Genomic DNA, 17,150 nt, shown 5'->3' with positions numbered 1-17,150 from the left:
TCGCTGATTTTTGATGGAATGCAAATGAAAGATCGGTTTCAAATGAATCACTCAAAATATTGCTTATCGCTAACTGTATCTTTTCCGCTTCTTTTTGGCAGGGCTCGAATACCGTTACAATACAAATGTCAATATTTTGAGGCCATCTGCGAATCAAACTATTTTTTCATGTTTTCATATGAGTAGAACTGATGATCAACCAGTGGAAGCAATTATTCGTAAGTGGAAAACGGCGCTCAACATCCCTTGGCTTGAAATCATAAGGAATCCTTGTTTCCTTGTTTTGAATCTTTTCCAAAAGCATGCAATTGCTTGGAAATAGCTTGACGGATACTCCTAATGTTGGAACAAACTCTTGTTGCGTTTGGCATGGATCCTCATCTAGCAATGCCTCCAAGTCAACGTCTTCGAAGGTTTTAGGCTTTTCTTTACGCCGGAAGCCGTCAACATCGAAATTACCGGCTTTGAAGCGACAGAACTAATCACGGCCCGTTGTTTCACTTACAATAGCATCCCTGTAAACTTTTCGGAGCTCTCGATCGGCTTTAGCCGGCGTTTTCTTTGAATTAATTAAGAAAATCAACACTTCCCGCAAATGACGGATATTTGGCATAAAATCAGGTGTTTTCGCACAATCAAAACTATATGCCGCCGAAACAAAATCACTAATGTGTCAAAACGGTTTGCTTACCAAAGGTCCATATGGTTCGACGCGTTTTAGATGTATCAAAATCGACCAGGACTTACTGCTAGAGTCATCTATTTACAAACAGTCAATAAGACATGAGTAAAAATAAAACTAAAAGAGAGACTATACATTCCATGTGAGAATGAAAAGAAGATGCATCTACCACTTACTTGGTGCAAAAATAACGTTAGCAACCAGGTTTGACGCATGTCATGGAATATAGCTGGTAATCTTATAAGAAATACTGCATAATGGAGATCGGTCGGTGCGCAATTGTTAACACTGACGATCGCAATCGCTTGATTCTATAACCGTCGAAGAGCTAAAATCTGAGCCCATGGTAAAAATTATAAAAGAGGAGTGTTGTACTAGCATCTTTCTTGCTAATTTTAATATAATAGGTAAATTTTCTTTTTCTTGATTAGCCATGCCTTTCTATAAATGTATCCTATTCATTCCTTTATGTGGTACAGTTTCAATTAGACTGTCAGTTTCATATCTTTATCATCATCTTAACGATGTGAAAGTGATGAGTCTACAGCAGCAACTATAAAGATAAACATGAATACTGTGGGCAAAGAGATAAAGAGGCTGACTTTAAACCAGTTCATCCATCGCACTGCCATTCCTTTCTATATATGATTCTTGGCAAATTATTTGAATGTTACTCATAACTGGGAGTACAAATCAATCACATATGACTTAATATAAACCAACTCAAATTACTTAATGTCTCTTTAAAGTGAACATACCATTCTATTCCATTGTAAATACAATCAGATAATTACACATAAAAGGTGTTCTTGACTTTTAAATAATTTACCATACAGGCAGCATAGCAAAATCTATATGGCGAAACAGGGCTCCAACATGTTTCATCAAGGTAAAAATTTCTTAACCATTCTCGTACATCAGCTTCCACTGTACAAAGAATATATGATTACGTTTAGATGCTCTTGAACGCATATTTCTTTTCGAATGGCTGCCAACATGGCAAAGCAAGTGAAACCGTTTAATTGCCGCCACAATTCAACAAAAAACGCAATAGCATTAATAAATCTAAGCCTCATTTTCTCATGCTCTTGCCAGTCTGCTGCTATTGCCGGCACTTCCCGGCTTATAGTGGACTTACTTTGTTACAAAGTATACGTAGAGTTATGACCCTCCATGGCTTCCTCCTGTATCTTACACCTTATCGCATCTCTTGTTCTATAGCAACATTTCTTTCCTTCATTGATTTTTTTTTCACATAAAATGTGAAGCGCATACACAAAATGATTCTTCGTGCAAGGGAAATGGCTGTTGGTAGCAGCGCTTACGTAACTGTGAACATTTCTTTGGGAATAACAGCGGGTCAATAAAACTTTCTTGAATGTATCTACATGAATGTATGAAAGAGAAGTTGAAGATCTGACGGCAGATCTCTTAGAATAGACAAAGCCAAGCTTCAATAGACCTGTCTATCAACCATTTTTATGCATAATCAGTGAGAGAATACGTTAACTTTTCGAAAAGCTATTGGCGTTGCAAGTGTTGGGCTTACATCAGCGTTGATATGGAAAAAAACCTTTTTAAAGGGGGGTTCAGTTTTAAATTTTTCAAAAATCTAATCTTTGCCTGAAAGTAATCTTAGAAAGTGCTAAATTTAATTACTCTTTGCAATGTGTGATTGCGAATATTGAATATTTTTTGAAAATTTAAATTTGGCAAATCTATGGAGAAAATGGTCAAAATGGGTGCCGTGAAGAAAATAACAATCGCGCAGAAAAAAGGCACTTGTTTTGCTCAGACAAGAGTTATTTGAAGAGGTATGTACAGTGGAAGTTGTTTTGCTTCTCTGGTGGGCAAATCGTATTCTGAAGTCTTCATATAATCTATGACTTGCAGTGGGCAAAAGGAAAGTCCTCCCCTTACTGCAGTAGAAATTTCAATAAACGCTGTTATCTTCCGTCAAAGACTTGGACTACGCTGATGGCATCTGCTTGCTCTCTCAGTCAAACTTGGCGAAATCGCTGTGAATGTGGAAAAAGAGGCAAGCAGGATTGGACTGAAAATAAAAACCAATAAACCAAGGTTCTCAGTATGACTGGTCGCCGCACTCATCCTATTAGCATTAATGAGCGAAACGTCGAGGTCGTTGATCAATTTGTATATCTAGGAAGCGTCGTTTCTGCCGAAGTTTTCACTGAACTTGAAGTTGCTCATATTAACAGCGCTACATTCACCTTCACTGTGTTGTCCAAACTCTGGAAATTCAACTACCTCAACATTAACACCAGAGAGACTGTTCCATGCCTATGTTCTTTCTATTCTATTATATGGACATGGAATTGACTAGTGTTACTCAAAAGTCCTGAATAACTTGACTAGTATACAGGCGTGTTGATAGACGCAAACGTGTAGACGAGAGAGCGGAACTATCCGTGAATAGGTGATATTTTAGAAAAGGCGATCACTCCGCTGCGGGTTATGCCATACAATGCAACTCACTATTGAAGAAATGCCGGCGAGTAAGTCGCCCTACAGCGACTGTGAGTAGATGTGGCTGACAAGGCGGTGTCCCACATAAAGCTTCTCGTAAAATTCATTATTCATACTCCCTGACCAAAGCAACGATGGCAGTTTTCCCAAATCACTCATATGATCTTCAGTGATTTTGTTGATAGTGTCTTCGATGTGTGGTAATTTGGCGTATGTACTTTCAAAATTAGCTGCCCAAAAAACTGCTTTCAATTTGTTTCTTGTGTGTTGAGGTCCACCTGAGAATTATATCGGCTCGATGTAGTAAGATTTTGAAAATACCCTTCCGCCTCGGATAATAGTGGGAAGTGGGAAGATATGATCTACACTTTCAATTTTTAACAGGATAATGCCCCGGTTCTTACCCTTCGTATTGTGTATCAATATTTCCGCAATAAAAAAGTTGATGCTATTCTATGGACATCACGCTCGCCGAACTTGAACATAAACGATAACTTTCTGGGGATATTCGTGTGTACGCCGAAGGACGCCAGTAGGTGGGCTAAAGAAGGATAAATTATGGCTGCTAAGACGAATTGCGAAGTGCTAACTAATAAAAGCAGGTTCACGCATCATCGAGTCTCAAGCACTCGTTCTGAATCCAAAAATCTCTAGAATAGTAGAGATGGCAGTCTTCAGCAGCTGCCAGTTCTGATTTTTGTTCGTTTGTTGACATGTTTCATATATCCAATGCAAAAATGTTATTGTTTTTTTTTTCTTTTTGTCCCTGGAGGTCACGTGGTATAACTTTTAGAATGCACTATTCTCCGTTGATTCTCAAAAAATGATAATCGAAAGCAATTATAGATTAAAATGCCCTTTTGTTCTGATAAACACTGAAACTCTCGAAGGATCTGCTTGATATATTCTTTAGTGATGTCATTTTTTCGCATACAATGAAACCGCCACCTTAACTTATAATTCACTTTTTATCCGAAGAAAGACTGGAAAGTTCGCTGATTTACTCATGACTGCTCTTAAGCAGGTTAATCGAGAACATCTACCTGGGTAGGTTCATACATATGTGTGGACTGTAAGCATTTAAAATCCAGTTGGTGAAAACAGGTTTGATTTCGATGTCAAGGGCAGAAAGAACTGTGTGCTAGCGAATATCATGTAAATGCGCTGCGTGATTTTATAATGCTACATATGTTGAATGTATGATGCATTACTCCAGTATGTGATTTACTTGGAGGTAATTTAGAAAAATAAATAATTGAAATTATTGTGCATGGTTATGCATTATATTTATGTCGATTTCATTGAAATTCATCATAACAATATAACGTAATCATTATCGTTCTTTCATCATATCTAGGCGTATTAACAACAGCAAACATCCAGATTTCCTAGCTTTATTCCTCTTTGCAAGAAACATACAAAATAATTGAATTTAATTTCAATATACCTTCAAACAAGAGATTCACCACTAAACATGTATCAATGAATTAAGTAGTATTAACTAAATGCATCTACATGTTTCCACATTCATTATACTTGTGTATCTTTATTTACCTAAAGATCAGGAGAAAAATTTATGTTGCTCAAAATGATTCATTATGAGTAATCATAGCTCATATGGTACATTTGTTTCTCTTGAACACAGAAAACCTAGTGAAACATTGTTATTGTTGAAATGAAAAAAATGAATATTATATGTGGAACAGAAAACGGTATCCGCTCATTATGAATAAATTGTAAATTTTTTGTTTGGGCAGAACAATATGAAACATGAAAAAGGAATAAATAATGCCAGGTGTAATTATATTTTTATTGCAGGTCGTTTGTTATTTTAACAATAAAAAATTGTAAAGGTTTGTTGGGTACACTGTGCTATATAAATTGAGTGAGGCTACTACGAGCGGTAATGCCCGTAAACCTGATACGGCATGGCACTGTAAACATTTTTTATCTGTTGTGATTATTTTCCCATGGCCGTTTGAAAATCTGTTCGCTTTTATCAGCAAAGTTAGTCTCTGGATTCCAAGCTTGTTGGTTTTTGGCTTTATTTAGTTTATAACCAAAATTTTGAATCCTGGTTTGATTTTGGATGCAAAAGCTCGTGAATTTAGGGAGCAAGATACATTCCAATCTTCTATATGCAACATTTGGTAAAAATTGACATTTAAAATACTTAATAAGACTGAGTGCCAATTACATAGTTCTTTAGAGTGTATCGTACATCAGTTAAAAAGTTCTGTTTCTCTCTCTGTGTAAGATTCTCCTGATGTATAATGTCTTTGTCGAAAATCTTCCTTATTCTATAAGGTTAAAATAAATGGTTGAAATGATTCCCAATGTTTAAAGTCTATAGAATATCCCATACAAGGGTCATCTTGTCTTCCTTCTATATTTGTGGTACCACTAATTGACGAAGATATAATATCGGTGACAAGATGCAACCCCGTCGAACTCTGCATTGGAACTGAAATTTCTCCGAGATTTTACCTCAGTACAGAACGTGACATTGTACGCCATCATATGTCGCTCTGATATTAACCCTTAGTTTCTCTGGATAAGCCTTCGTGCGTAGAGCACTCCAGGTATATGTTACCCGTTGTTGATGATGTAGAAAAATATTTGGTTGCTATTCACCTCTTCGTAGGGTACAGCGCATCAACACGATCGTTCACGGTTTGCTAAAAATGTGGTTTAACCACCCTGGGACTTCCCGGGACGCCCGCTCTCATGCTCTACTGTTTTGCGTCAAGTGCTCTTGGGGCGACCCACTCGTCGATCATCTTGGGTTGGTTGGAATTGTCGCTCTTCCTTAATGTGTGATATATCCATTGCCATTTCCGCCTTCTGATCATATCGCCCAAGGGAGACAGGTCTGTATGCAGGGTGTTGATGTAGTCAGCGCAAGAAAATCCAAAGTGGAAACCAACCTGCTCTCTGTGGAGCAAACTTTTAAGATAATCCTTAATGCGTTCCAGCGTTATTTTAGTCATTATCTATGCGACGACAGAGACGACGCAGATAACTCTCGAATTGTCGTACTCAAGATGTGTGTCCTTCTTTGGAATCTTAACGATCGTCCTTTCTTCCACTTGTTGTGAAAGATCTCGTATTCCTAGGGTTATCGTCTAAGTGGAAGTAGCAACACTGCAGAAATTGTATGGCTTCTCTTCTAGTTCGAGGAGTAGTCCGTATTCGCATGTTACCGTGACCTACCATTTCATTCACAAGAGACGAAACTTTGCTAGATGAGCCGGTTGAAGGGCTTTTTCCATACCATCAGCTCTCATCATCGTAGATGAGGGATCGATCGTCTTTCCGTTGATGACATCTGTTTGCTCTCTAATCTTGTCATTTACCTTGGTCAAATGACTCTGGATTCGGAAAGATCAAGTTGTGAGAAGTTGTGGTGAAGTCGGGTTTATTATGATCAACACTGTGGTCGGTGGCAATAGTAAGATTTTTCTGTAGTTTGACCAGATTATTTGCCAAAATTCTATACCATTCTACTATAATAACGATGGTGATTTTCCGCTAGGTTAAGCTTTAACGTAAGGTTTTGATGGAGAATCTTGCAGACAGAGCTTTGTCGACTAGTGTATTCGGTACTGATCAACATCCTGCACGCAGATTTTATATGCTGAAAGGTCTTACTTTTCACAATTGCATAACCTACATCATACTGTTAGTAATTGAGGAGTTATGAATGATGTACCGTTTACATCTTGAATTGCAGTAAGGATTGCTTCAGTGTCGTAAAATACTATACCGTCAGTTAACCGTTTTTTAGAGACTTCGATGTCAATGCCTGGGAACAACAAATTTTTGATATGGCGTCCATGAATGGATATTTCTGTCCATATGTCCACTTTATGTTAGACTGAAGTTAATTCGACATGGTATCCCATTTTTCTACTTCTCAAGTTCAAAGGAGACAATTTATTATTTGATGTAATTGGCTAGATGATTGTTATTAATTTTAAAATTGAAGACCTTCCTTCTCCCCGGTGACGTGGGATATTGATCTTAAATTTTTCGGCGGCTCTATTGTGCATGTTTTTTGCAAGAACTATTCTTACCCGTCTATTGACAGATTCTAAATCAGTATTATTTCACTATATCACACCGAACGTATATAGAGGAACTGGATCGTGGCTTTCCTTGCAATTGAGGTATTTATGTATGTCGTCCATATCCAAACTCCCAATTTGGATCTCATTGTGGCTGTACTCTTCATTGTCGGTGTATTTTCTTCGAAAAAAAAAATGTTTCCATGCAACATTTCTCCAATACCTATATCCCTGCTGAACTGGATGGTGATGTCCAGGGAGGAGCAAAGTTGGCTTTCATCTTTGGTGTACATGTTTTTTGACTCAATGTACATTTCGACCATGCCATGTTTAACCTAGACCCCATATTCGCTTTCATGCAAAAGATGAGATTGTGTTTAGAGAGTCGCCTTGGTGGATTCCACGTCTGACTGGTATCTTCTCTGATATTTGTAAAAAAGAACGACAAACAAATTGATTTTGTAAAAGCGTAACATTTTTAGTAACCACGAATGTGATATAGAGTCAAAAGCTGATTTATATTCGACTTAGGCTTAGGCTTTCAATATATTTCGTTTTTGATGGACAGTCTGCGTGAGAGCTACTACGTCGACTGTTAGTTGCTCTTTATAGTCTCTGGAGCCTTTTGTGCTTCTTTTTTGCCCCTCAGCTATCAATTTATGCACATCGTGCGATGTTTGCGGAACTGGAGTGAAAACCTTGTAAATGATAGGGAGACAAGTAATTGGTTGACATTTCGAATGGTAAGAAGCATCCTGTTCCTTAGAGATGAGTTATCCCCTTGTTGACAAAGGGAAAAATTAAGTTTGGATCAGCAATCATTTGATTAAAATGATTTATTAGTATCCCGTGGTTGCTGTTGAACCGTTTTAGATAGAAGTTGTGAATCTTATTAGTTCCTGGCGCCTTGCAATTATCTGCCTTTTCAAGGGCTTTTTCAATATCAACTTTACTTATGTCAGGCGGCGTCATTTCGCGGAGGGCCTCGCAGCAAGCATGAGTTCTGCGAGCCATTCTGCTTCTAGGTTGTGACGGCTGGGTTGGCTCCAAACACTTCACCAGAAATTTTCTGCCTGATCCAGATCGAAATGGCTTTCTTTACCTCAGTTGGAGTGATTTTTGTAAAATTCTTTTTGGTTTTGGAAGAACAAAGTGTTGACTGTCCTTCGTTGAAAACTCTTTTGATAACTTTGGATGCAATTGGACCATACCGCAAATTTCTGCTTCAGCATCTTGAGGATTTCCCTAATTGGCATATCATTGGAGAGGTGGTAGCTATGAACCTCTGTCGCAGTAACCTCGCTAGACAAACGATAACCCAAAATTCTGTTAACGGCAGCAATTGTGCTGTTATTTGCTGAAGTAAACTTTAATTTTAGGATCTTTGTCCTAGCGCCTGGGAGAATTTCAGCATATTTTGCAAACGTGACCTGGTCTCATTCGCTTGTCAACTTTTTCCAGTACAACAGTAATGTATTTCAGTTTTCCTTAAACAATTACAAAGGCAGTTTAGCTTGAAGCCGCGGCAGAAAGTTATTGTTAAAATCGTACAGAGGCAGAGAAATTTTTATGGTAGGCTTAGTGTTCGATGTCAGTTGACTCAGTGTGTAAATCAGATCAGGATTATTCCGAACGAACGCAATACTGAACATCTTGCCTCCTAAATATCCGTCCTCGCTTCCACATGAAGTGCTCTTGCGTGTTACAAAGCCTAGGTTTGAATTAGACTGTGATGCCAGTGATTATTATGGAGGCCAAGAGACGAGTTGGTCTGGATAGAGTCAGTTCAACCAAAAAGCTGTTCCTTTCAACAAGGAATAATTTCGTATTTATTTTTTGGGGTGTAGAAACATAACCAATTTTCAATTTTCCCAATAATGTCTCTCAATATATTCTCGAAATATACAATAATAAAGCCCTTTGTCTCGACCCTATTATTGCTCTACTGTTCACAGCCAGGAGGAAATAAGCATTGAGGCAAGATTCCTTTTCAAGGTCAAAAATACGCAGTTATAGAACGAAGTCATGTTTATTTTGTCATTCTTCCTAGATATCCGGATATACGGTGTTTACTTTTCATTTAATATTCATACAAAATTACCACTCTCCGACGTCATTTCATCACACCACTTTCAAAAATTTCTACGGGAATATTTTAGAAATGAAAAGCTCTTCATACCATCTCATGAACATTCATGAATTATTATCCTGTTATTTATACCCACGAAGAATTACCATATTTTATTACTTTTCATCAAAACAGAAAAAGTTGATCCCATGTTCCTACAAGTATAGTCTACTGCAATCACCATGATCGCTTCAATTTCAATAAATATTGCAGATGATGTCAGAAATTAGCTTGGCCTGGCCAGCTCGCTGTTTCCATTTATTATTGGCGAGTAAACAAAATGTTGAGGTCCATTTAAAACTTGTTTTCCGATGCAAATGTTCTTATGTAATTGCTTTATCACTCCTTCCCATCGCCTCCCACACGTAATTGTGGCTGTTCTTCTTGTTTTTCTTCAAATTTGCGGTGTACGGTGAAATGCGCAAATTTTTATTCTTGCTCTTCACAAACTGGTCCCTGTTGATTGGAAGCTGTGTTTTGTCTTCGCTTTTAAACAGACAAGTATGAATAATGCTATTAAGAATAATTTAGTGAGTTGTATCAATAATATGGCAAGCAAACTTCAGTCGAGATGACGACCTATTAATTTAATTGACCCTAAGTCATTTTTTCTGTAGGAATCTCATGTGACTGACTACCAACACAACATGGCACATGTCATTCAATTGAATGAAGACTTTATTATTATATTTTTTTCATTTTGTAACTGAGTTGTAATTATTTTTAGTTGGTTATGAGACAAAAGAGTACCTGCTGCTGATATGAATACACACTGGAACAATAGGTTGTTGTCATAAAAATGCTTGTTTAGTGCAAAAGTAAGGAAGGGGAATTAATTATGTTACATTGAGCGCTATTTATCTATTATTATACATTAACCGAAAACAAGGATACCAATTGAAGTCTGAGATATTGTGTTTCTATAATATACATGCTAAACATGGCAGCTGGTCACCATTCCATCCATATACTTGCACATGCATTCAACGGGAACATCTTAAATATTTGACTCACTTTTGCTTTAAGTAGTTTTAAATCCAATCGAATCCAAATTCAAATGATAAGCATGGCCCTGTGACCAGAGTTGGGCATATTTGTACCCGCAAATACGAATACGAATATATTCGTGAATATGAAAACGAATATATTCGTGTTCGTATAACTGAATATTATCGTATTCACACAAGTGAATCCGCCTGGATGAACTTAAGGGATCGCTACAATTTGTTTTTTGTTTTGTTTTCAATAAAACCTCGCTTTTTCATAAAATTTCTAAGAACGAAAAGCCTCAACATCATTTATACTCAATTCATGGCCTGCTTGGCAATTATGAAAGACAGTCGGAGAAGATGAAAGCAACTAATAGCGTGATCCAGCAATGCCAAAGACCGAAGCCAAGATAAGTTACTCACGCGTCCTCTGTATTGCTGCGAACCTTGCGTATAGGAGGCAGTTTGAGCACTCCTCACTGAAGAACTGGCGGAAGGAGCATGAAAATGTTCCTTTTGAAGGCCTATCATATGCCTTAGGCTTCGTAGATTAGAAGTAGTGTATGAATTTCCTTAAAATTTTAACACTCGAGACTTTAGACTCATTTTTCTCGAAACCACGTTTTTTGAATTGGTCGAAAACTTAAACCTCCAATTTCAACAAATTAAACCCAAATTTAAGCTGTAGCTTCATTTTTTTCTTAGAAAAATAGACTTTCTGTTTGACACAGTTATTTAGAAATCAAAAATCCTACGTACTTGACTAGATTCTAAGGTCTATTGTAGGAACCTTTCTGGTATTCTATATTAAGAATTATGACTTATAGAATTATATATAGAATTTGATTTAAGAGAATTGTCAGTCCATATTGTCGATGTTAGGGGATAGTAAACCGGAAAAATATATGCCAACTAAAATCTCTATATTGCTAATAGGCAGCTTTTGGAGCGATTGATATAAAAGGTGGTATCGAATTCCTAATCAGCTTTAGAAGTTTACGCTTCATTTGCGTAGATCTTTCTCTCAAGTGTGTCGGCGAATTCTCCTTATATACTTGCACATATTTCATTTAAGGGGGTCATCCCGTGTGTCGGCTCCGCGGAATCGATTTTTTTTTTTGCATTTATTTGATCTAGATATAGTGCAGAATATATGGGCAAAGTGATTTTTTGATATTCGGAGTCGTTCGGACGAAACAGGTAATATGTCAAACGCCAGGTTTATGTCGATCGCCGTAATAAAACACGTATTTTTGGGTCCGATTGACTTCGTTAAAATGATAAGAATTGAAGCCAAGGCTTTGCATGTGTTTCTTGAAGAAACCCAAGGTTTGTGAACTGGGTATAGCAGATAAATTGTCAGTTAAGGTTTTCTGGTTAAAAATCGCATTCTACTTTATATATGCATTTTTCTCGAAATTGCAAGTTGAAAATCTGCTGCCACAATGGGTCAAAATCCATCCATATTTAGAACATATTTCTACGGTCCGCAAACTAGGATAATTGCAAACCATTTGGTGTTTTTTTTATTCATTAAAGAAGCCTTGGGGAAACACCAAAACTTACCAAAAAAAGTTTAACAAGTCACCAAAAATGTAGTTTTCAATATTTTTTAATAATCCTCGTTTGCAGATTGTAGTTAAGTCCACGCATTAAAATGTCGTTTACTTTTTTCTTTAAGACGATCGCAGCGCCCTCTGTTGGAGATGGGTGTATAAATTGCTCTGTATTTCAATAAAAAACTACGCTATCACGCTGGAATTATTACGCATGCTCTGGATATTAATAAATATACCGTGAAAAATTCGTATTTGTATCTTTATCCAGCTCTTCACAAAAAAAATTTAAAAAAAGCGAAAAAAAAACGGCCTTTACATGGGATGACCCCCTTAAGTAAAAAAATCAACGGCCTAGAGTCAAGTGTTTTTCTGAGTGAAATTATGCGGTGTTTCCAACGATTAATTATTTGAAATAATAAAAACTTGTTGTTTCTTTTTCGTTGGTGTGAATATTTATTCTTGCAAATACCGATATTTCGGGAACCAATTGTTCCCTTCATCAGTGCTAACAAGTTGTTAGCACTGATGAAGGGAACAAGTGGTTCCCAAAATATCGGTATTTGCAGGAATAAATATTCACACCAACGAAAAAGAAACAACAAGTTTTTATTATTTCAAATAGTCAAGTGTTTTGTTTAGATATTTAAATCCGGTTTTTTTTTCCTAAAAATGTTTTATCGAGTACCTGCATCTTAACTTCTGATGGTATTCTTTGTTTCAACCGACTTCTTAACACTACCTGATTTTGCTTAGCGTCTTCTGCTACTGCTGCAACATAAACAGCATACAACAACTGATGAATATTATCCCGCATTTCTTTGTGTGGAATTTCATTGTACGTTCTATTCCTGAGATCGATTGGGTTGCACGAAATGTTGTTTGTTTTCTTCGCATGTTATCACTTGCCTTAAATATTATATAATTTCGATCTTCCGCATACGTCTCTATAATATCAGTCCATTTGGAGCTGTTCAAGTTGTTGCAAAAGAGTAGTGGTTTCTAGTTTGAGCATGTTCTACACTGGCTATCATATCTTCAGTTACTTCCGAGTTTGTTTACCCGGTTTGAAACCATACTCTCAAAAAACTGCCAAAATTCTGAGTAGCTTCCTCCGATTTCTTTTTCAAAAAAATGCAGATGGTTAAGTAGGATCTATTTTAACTTTTGTAATCAGGAAGAGCCAACTTCCTTTTTCCATATTTCATTCAGCTTCACTAACTGTTTAAATTCCATGGTTAAATTGACGTCGGAGTCTGTTTATTATGCCTAGTCTTCTTGTTTTCCAACATTTTCTAAGACGACATTGTAGGTTGGTAGGCCAATAAAATTTTCTTAAATTTCCATTCCTGTCCAACTGTCTCTATGATCCTTTGCATTCTAGTCGTTTCAAAATTGTACCGTTAGCTGTGTCGACTGTAAATAATCCCGACAAGACAACATATCTAGAGAAATCCTTCTACTAATCGAGGTCCTTTAATTTCTACTCCCATTTCCGTTAAGGTTCTTCAGTGTTATTATGGGGTGTCGGATAGTAATTCTTTGGTGTTAATGCTTTGCTTTTCGAGTAGACAAAGCGATTTTCAGTCGCATTTTTTTGCTGGAGTCAGTTTTCTGTAGTTGTGCGATAGCAGTTTCGTTTTCGAGCCAAGTTAGCCTAGCTTCCATACTGTATCATTCACTGGTTATCCCAACGTTTACTTTTTTGCGCCAAGCTGCTTCTTTGGCACATGTATAATTCTGGCTGATTTCGTCCGTTCTGAACCCGTTTATAGCCCTAGAACGTGGTTCGGGAGCTTACGTCTAGCATCCTCACATAAGTAGCATTTCGGTGTTGAATCGACCGCTGTTGTGACTTTTTTCGTCTAGCTTACTTCCCTTACGTCTGTACATAGAGTTTATGTTTACATAGATTTAGGTGGAAAATTTCTATCTAGTCAGAATTCCGTCCACCTGCTTTTAGGAACGCCATGTTCTGTTTCGGCCATTTAGACTGAGGCCATTCTTGTCTACTTATTTAATCGGGCTTTGACAAACTCTTTATTCAATTGGGCTTTTACCATGGATGGTTGTCACAGAATATCACGCATATGAGCTTTCATATAATTGCATAATTTCCATTTAATGAAAATTTTAGGATTATGTGCGTCAAGTCGCAACAGTGTTTCTATGGCGGATTTAATCAAAATTGAGAATGTAATTACATTTCTTTGCAACTGCTGTTTTACATTTTTCAAAGAAAATATTTCAAATGTAATAATTCAAACCTTGAAATATTTCTAAAAATTCGAAACATTGTTTTCCCACCAGCAGCAATAATTCCAAGACGATTATTGGACCACTAGGTGTACCTCAACTCTTAAGTGCTTATTTTATTTTTCTACTTTAAAATTCAATTTCAATTTGCGCCTTGGAAGTGTCAATTGATTCTGATTGAGTTTCATAATAGAAATTTGCTCGTTTTGAATTGCATTAAAAATGTATTGAGATATCTTGTGCACAGTTCAACTAGTAAATTAAATATTCATTGATGATTTCCGATTTATTACTTTGGTGAATGTCGGCTCCAACAAGAAGTAGTCTTGAATGTTCAAGGCAGTTCAAAACAGTTGACCTTATCAATAAATTGCACATTTAGGTCGTGTCAAAATGCATGTTGAGATCAATTTTGCAAGTTTTGTTTTTCAACGACTGAAATTGCATCTATATAACCTTATGCAAGCACAGCAGCATGGACAAGCATCTTAAATAAGGTGTATCTATATCACTCTTTCTACAATTTAAAATCATCTAAATTTTTTCCTAAGTAATGAATAGTTATGTTTCTACGGGTATAGAGTATTCTGATTTTCGATGGGGCCCTTTTAGTTCAATTGTGGGTTCCTTGACAAAGTCCCGCAAGATACGCTTGTACTTATTTTCCCTAACACTTTATCGAGTCATTTGAGTTTACTTCTAATATTGTATTTTGTCTTTTTCGTCCCTTTTCCATAGTATCGCTACTGTCAAGAAAGATTGCGACCCGTTGAAGTTAACAAGGAATATGTTATTATTCAACACTGTCCCAAGACAATTTGAATTTCAATTTTCATTCCTATCTAGCCGTGCCTTTTCCCGAGAATTTTCCTCTATAGACTGCCTGTATAAGAATGAACAACATTTTGAAAACTAGGCCAATAGTTCTTCCCTTAGCTATGTTGGTGTTATTTTCTACATTCCGATGAATATATTCATATGTAGAGATGTGAGAATACATTATTTGATTTGCTCAACACGCAAGCTTAACATAACCTACTGGACTTGATGGCGCCGAAAATCAATCGATTCTCATTGTGTTTATACGTAATAAAATGCAACCAGTCACATTTTGATTTTATGTATTCTGATTTCATTCGATCTAGAAAGGCGAATGTGATTTAATTCAAGAACTTCTTCAGATTATGCCAACGATATGCTGTTCGTGTTCGTTATCTATTCTGCTTTAATGATAATTTGATAAAATACGTTTAGTAAATTGATAATGTAAATAAGGGGCAAAATTCTTAATTAATTGCTTACCAATTCGGCGATATCTAATCAGCTGAAAGACTGACTCTTGAAGCTCATAGCTCGAAAATAACCACAGATCTCAGAGTTACCTTTAGATCCTCTATGTCTCACCATAGGGTCAAAGCTCTTACTGTACAAGACAATGATCTTACCAGTCCTCATGTATTCCTCGGAGACTTGGGTTCTTACCAAGAAGAACTGCGAACTCTTGACCGCGTTCGAGAGAAGAACCTCCGATTCCGTAGCCTATATAACCACGAAATCTATGAGCGATACCATGACCATCAGGTTGTGGATAAAATCCGGCTCAATAGGTTACGGTGGGCGGGTCACTTAATCCGTATGGATGAGGATGATCCCACCCGGAAAGTCTATAAGGGCAATATCTATGGTAGAAAAAGAAGACGAGCAGACCCTGCCTAAGATAGAGGGATGGCGTAGGTCAGGACGCCAGACAGCTTTTAGGGATATCGAATTGGTGGACCTCGGCGCAAAACCAGGATGTTTGGAGTTCCTTATTAACATAGGCCTAGACCGGATACCGGTTGTTGCGCTTCAGATTTATTTCCTTTCGCCCTACTGATTTTGTAGATTCATACGTAAGATTCTTTTCTGATATGAAATGCAACAGACGGTCATTTTGGGGCAGATGGATCGCAAATTGTGTGAAGCCTTATCTGGTAAGGCTCGTTTCACACGTATACGGTTTTTGGTTGTGTTTAGGTCGTCAGGAAGGCATTCTAAAGTGCCAACGTCAAAGTACATGGAAAGTAACCGTCACAGTTACTTCAAACCATAATAATAATGGTAGGACTCACTGCGTCCTAAAATGACTATTATGCCACTTTTGATGACTATAGTGTACCTATTAACTATAGTATGCAGATCAAACATTTCCAATTTTACAAAAGGGTGCTAATCCCTATAGCGGCGTTTCTGCTTCACTGACCACCGCATCCGCTGCCACATTACTTTCTAACCCAATATGACACCCGAGTATCCACACCCTATTGTGTGAATTAAGCGTATTCAATTTATTAAGATTTTCCCATACCAGTGTCGAGTTCACCTGGTTTGACCTAGCTTCCTTGATAGCCGCTTCACTATCGATTAGAGTCGCAATATTGTGGCCGCTATAATTCCTCTGGCAGGTAAAATAAGCTAGCCATTGTCAACATCTATCTCCGCCGTGTCAATGGGGTAATATGTTATAGCTCAGTACAACCTCTAATGGAGTGCTATTGTTGATTCGAAGGCGGAAGTGAAATAGATATGTCACACATTAAGGTCATTATATACCTCTGTTGCTGAGCTATGCCATGCACCACATTCGCCATTTCATTATAATTGACGAGTAAATGGCACTAAAAGCACGTGGCGTAGAACCGTCGAGGAGAAGTATAGGTTTTTTGAGAGCTAAAGCAATTGAACAAATAATAATAATCTTTGGCGCCTCAATCCAATTGGATCATGGTGTTGAAGTGTGTTACAACACTTCACTCAAGCCCGTAGTGGTACACTACAGCATACTGTAGGAGGCATTGTGGTCATTATTGCTCTCGCCCGTGATTATTACTCTAATTTGACTCAGATACTTATTCACAGCCGAGTTGACAGGTATCCAACATCCTTTCACGATACGATGTTGCTCCACCCCCTGCAAGGGCTTAATGTGTAAGACGGATAAGCGAC

The 17,150-nt window shown here is 37.3% G+C and overlaps 1 protein-coding gene across 2 annotated transcripts in view; it reads left to right on the top strand.

Annotated features, from left to right (window-relative positions):
- LOC119646389 overlaps positions 1–17,150 on the top strand; it is a 340,942-nt gene that overhangs the window by 266,273 nt on the left and 57,519 nt on the right. The gene's annotated exons all lie outside the window — the stretch shown is intronic.

This window comes from Hermetia illucens, chromosome 1, assembly GCF_905115235.1.
Source record: "Hermetia illucens chromosome 1, iHerIll2.2.curated.20191125, whole genome shotgun sequence".
Taxonomy (NCBI): domain Eukaryota; kingdom Metazoa; phylum Arthropoda; class Insecta; order Diptera; family Stratiomyidae; genus Hermetia; species Hermetia illucens.
The sequence above is the reverse complement of the archived record's forward strand: the minus strand, read 5'-3'. Positions and strand labels throughout refer to the sequence as shown.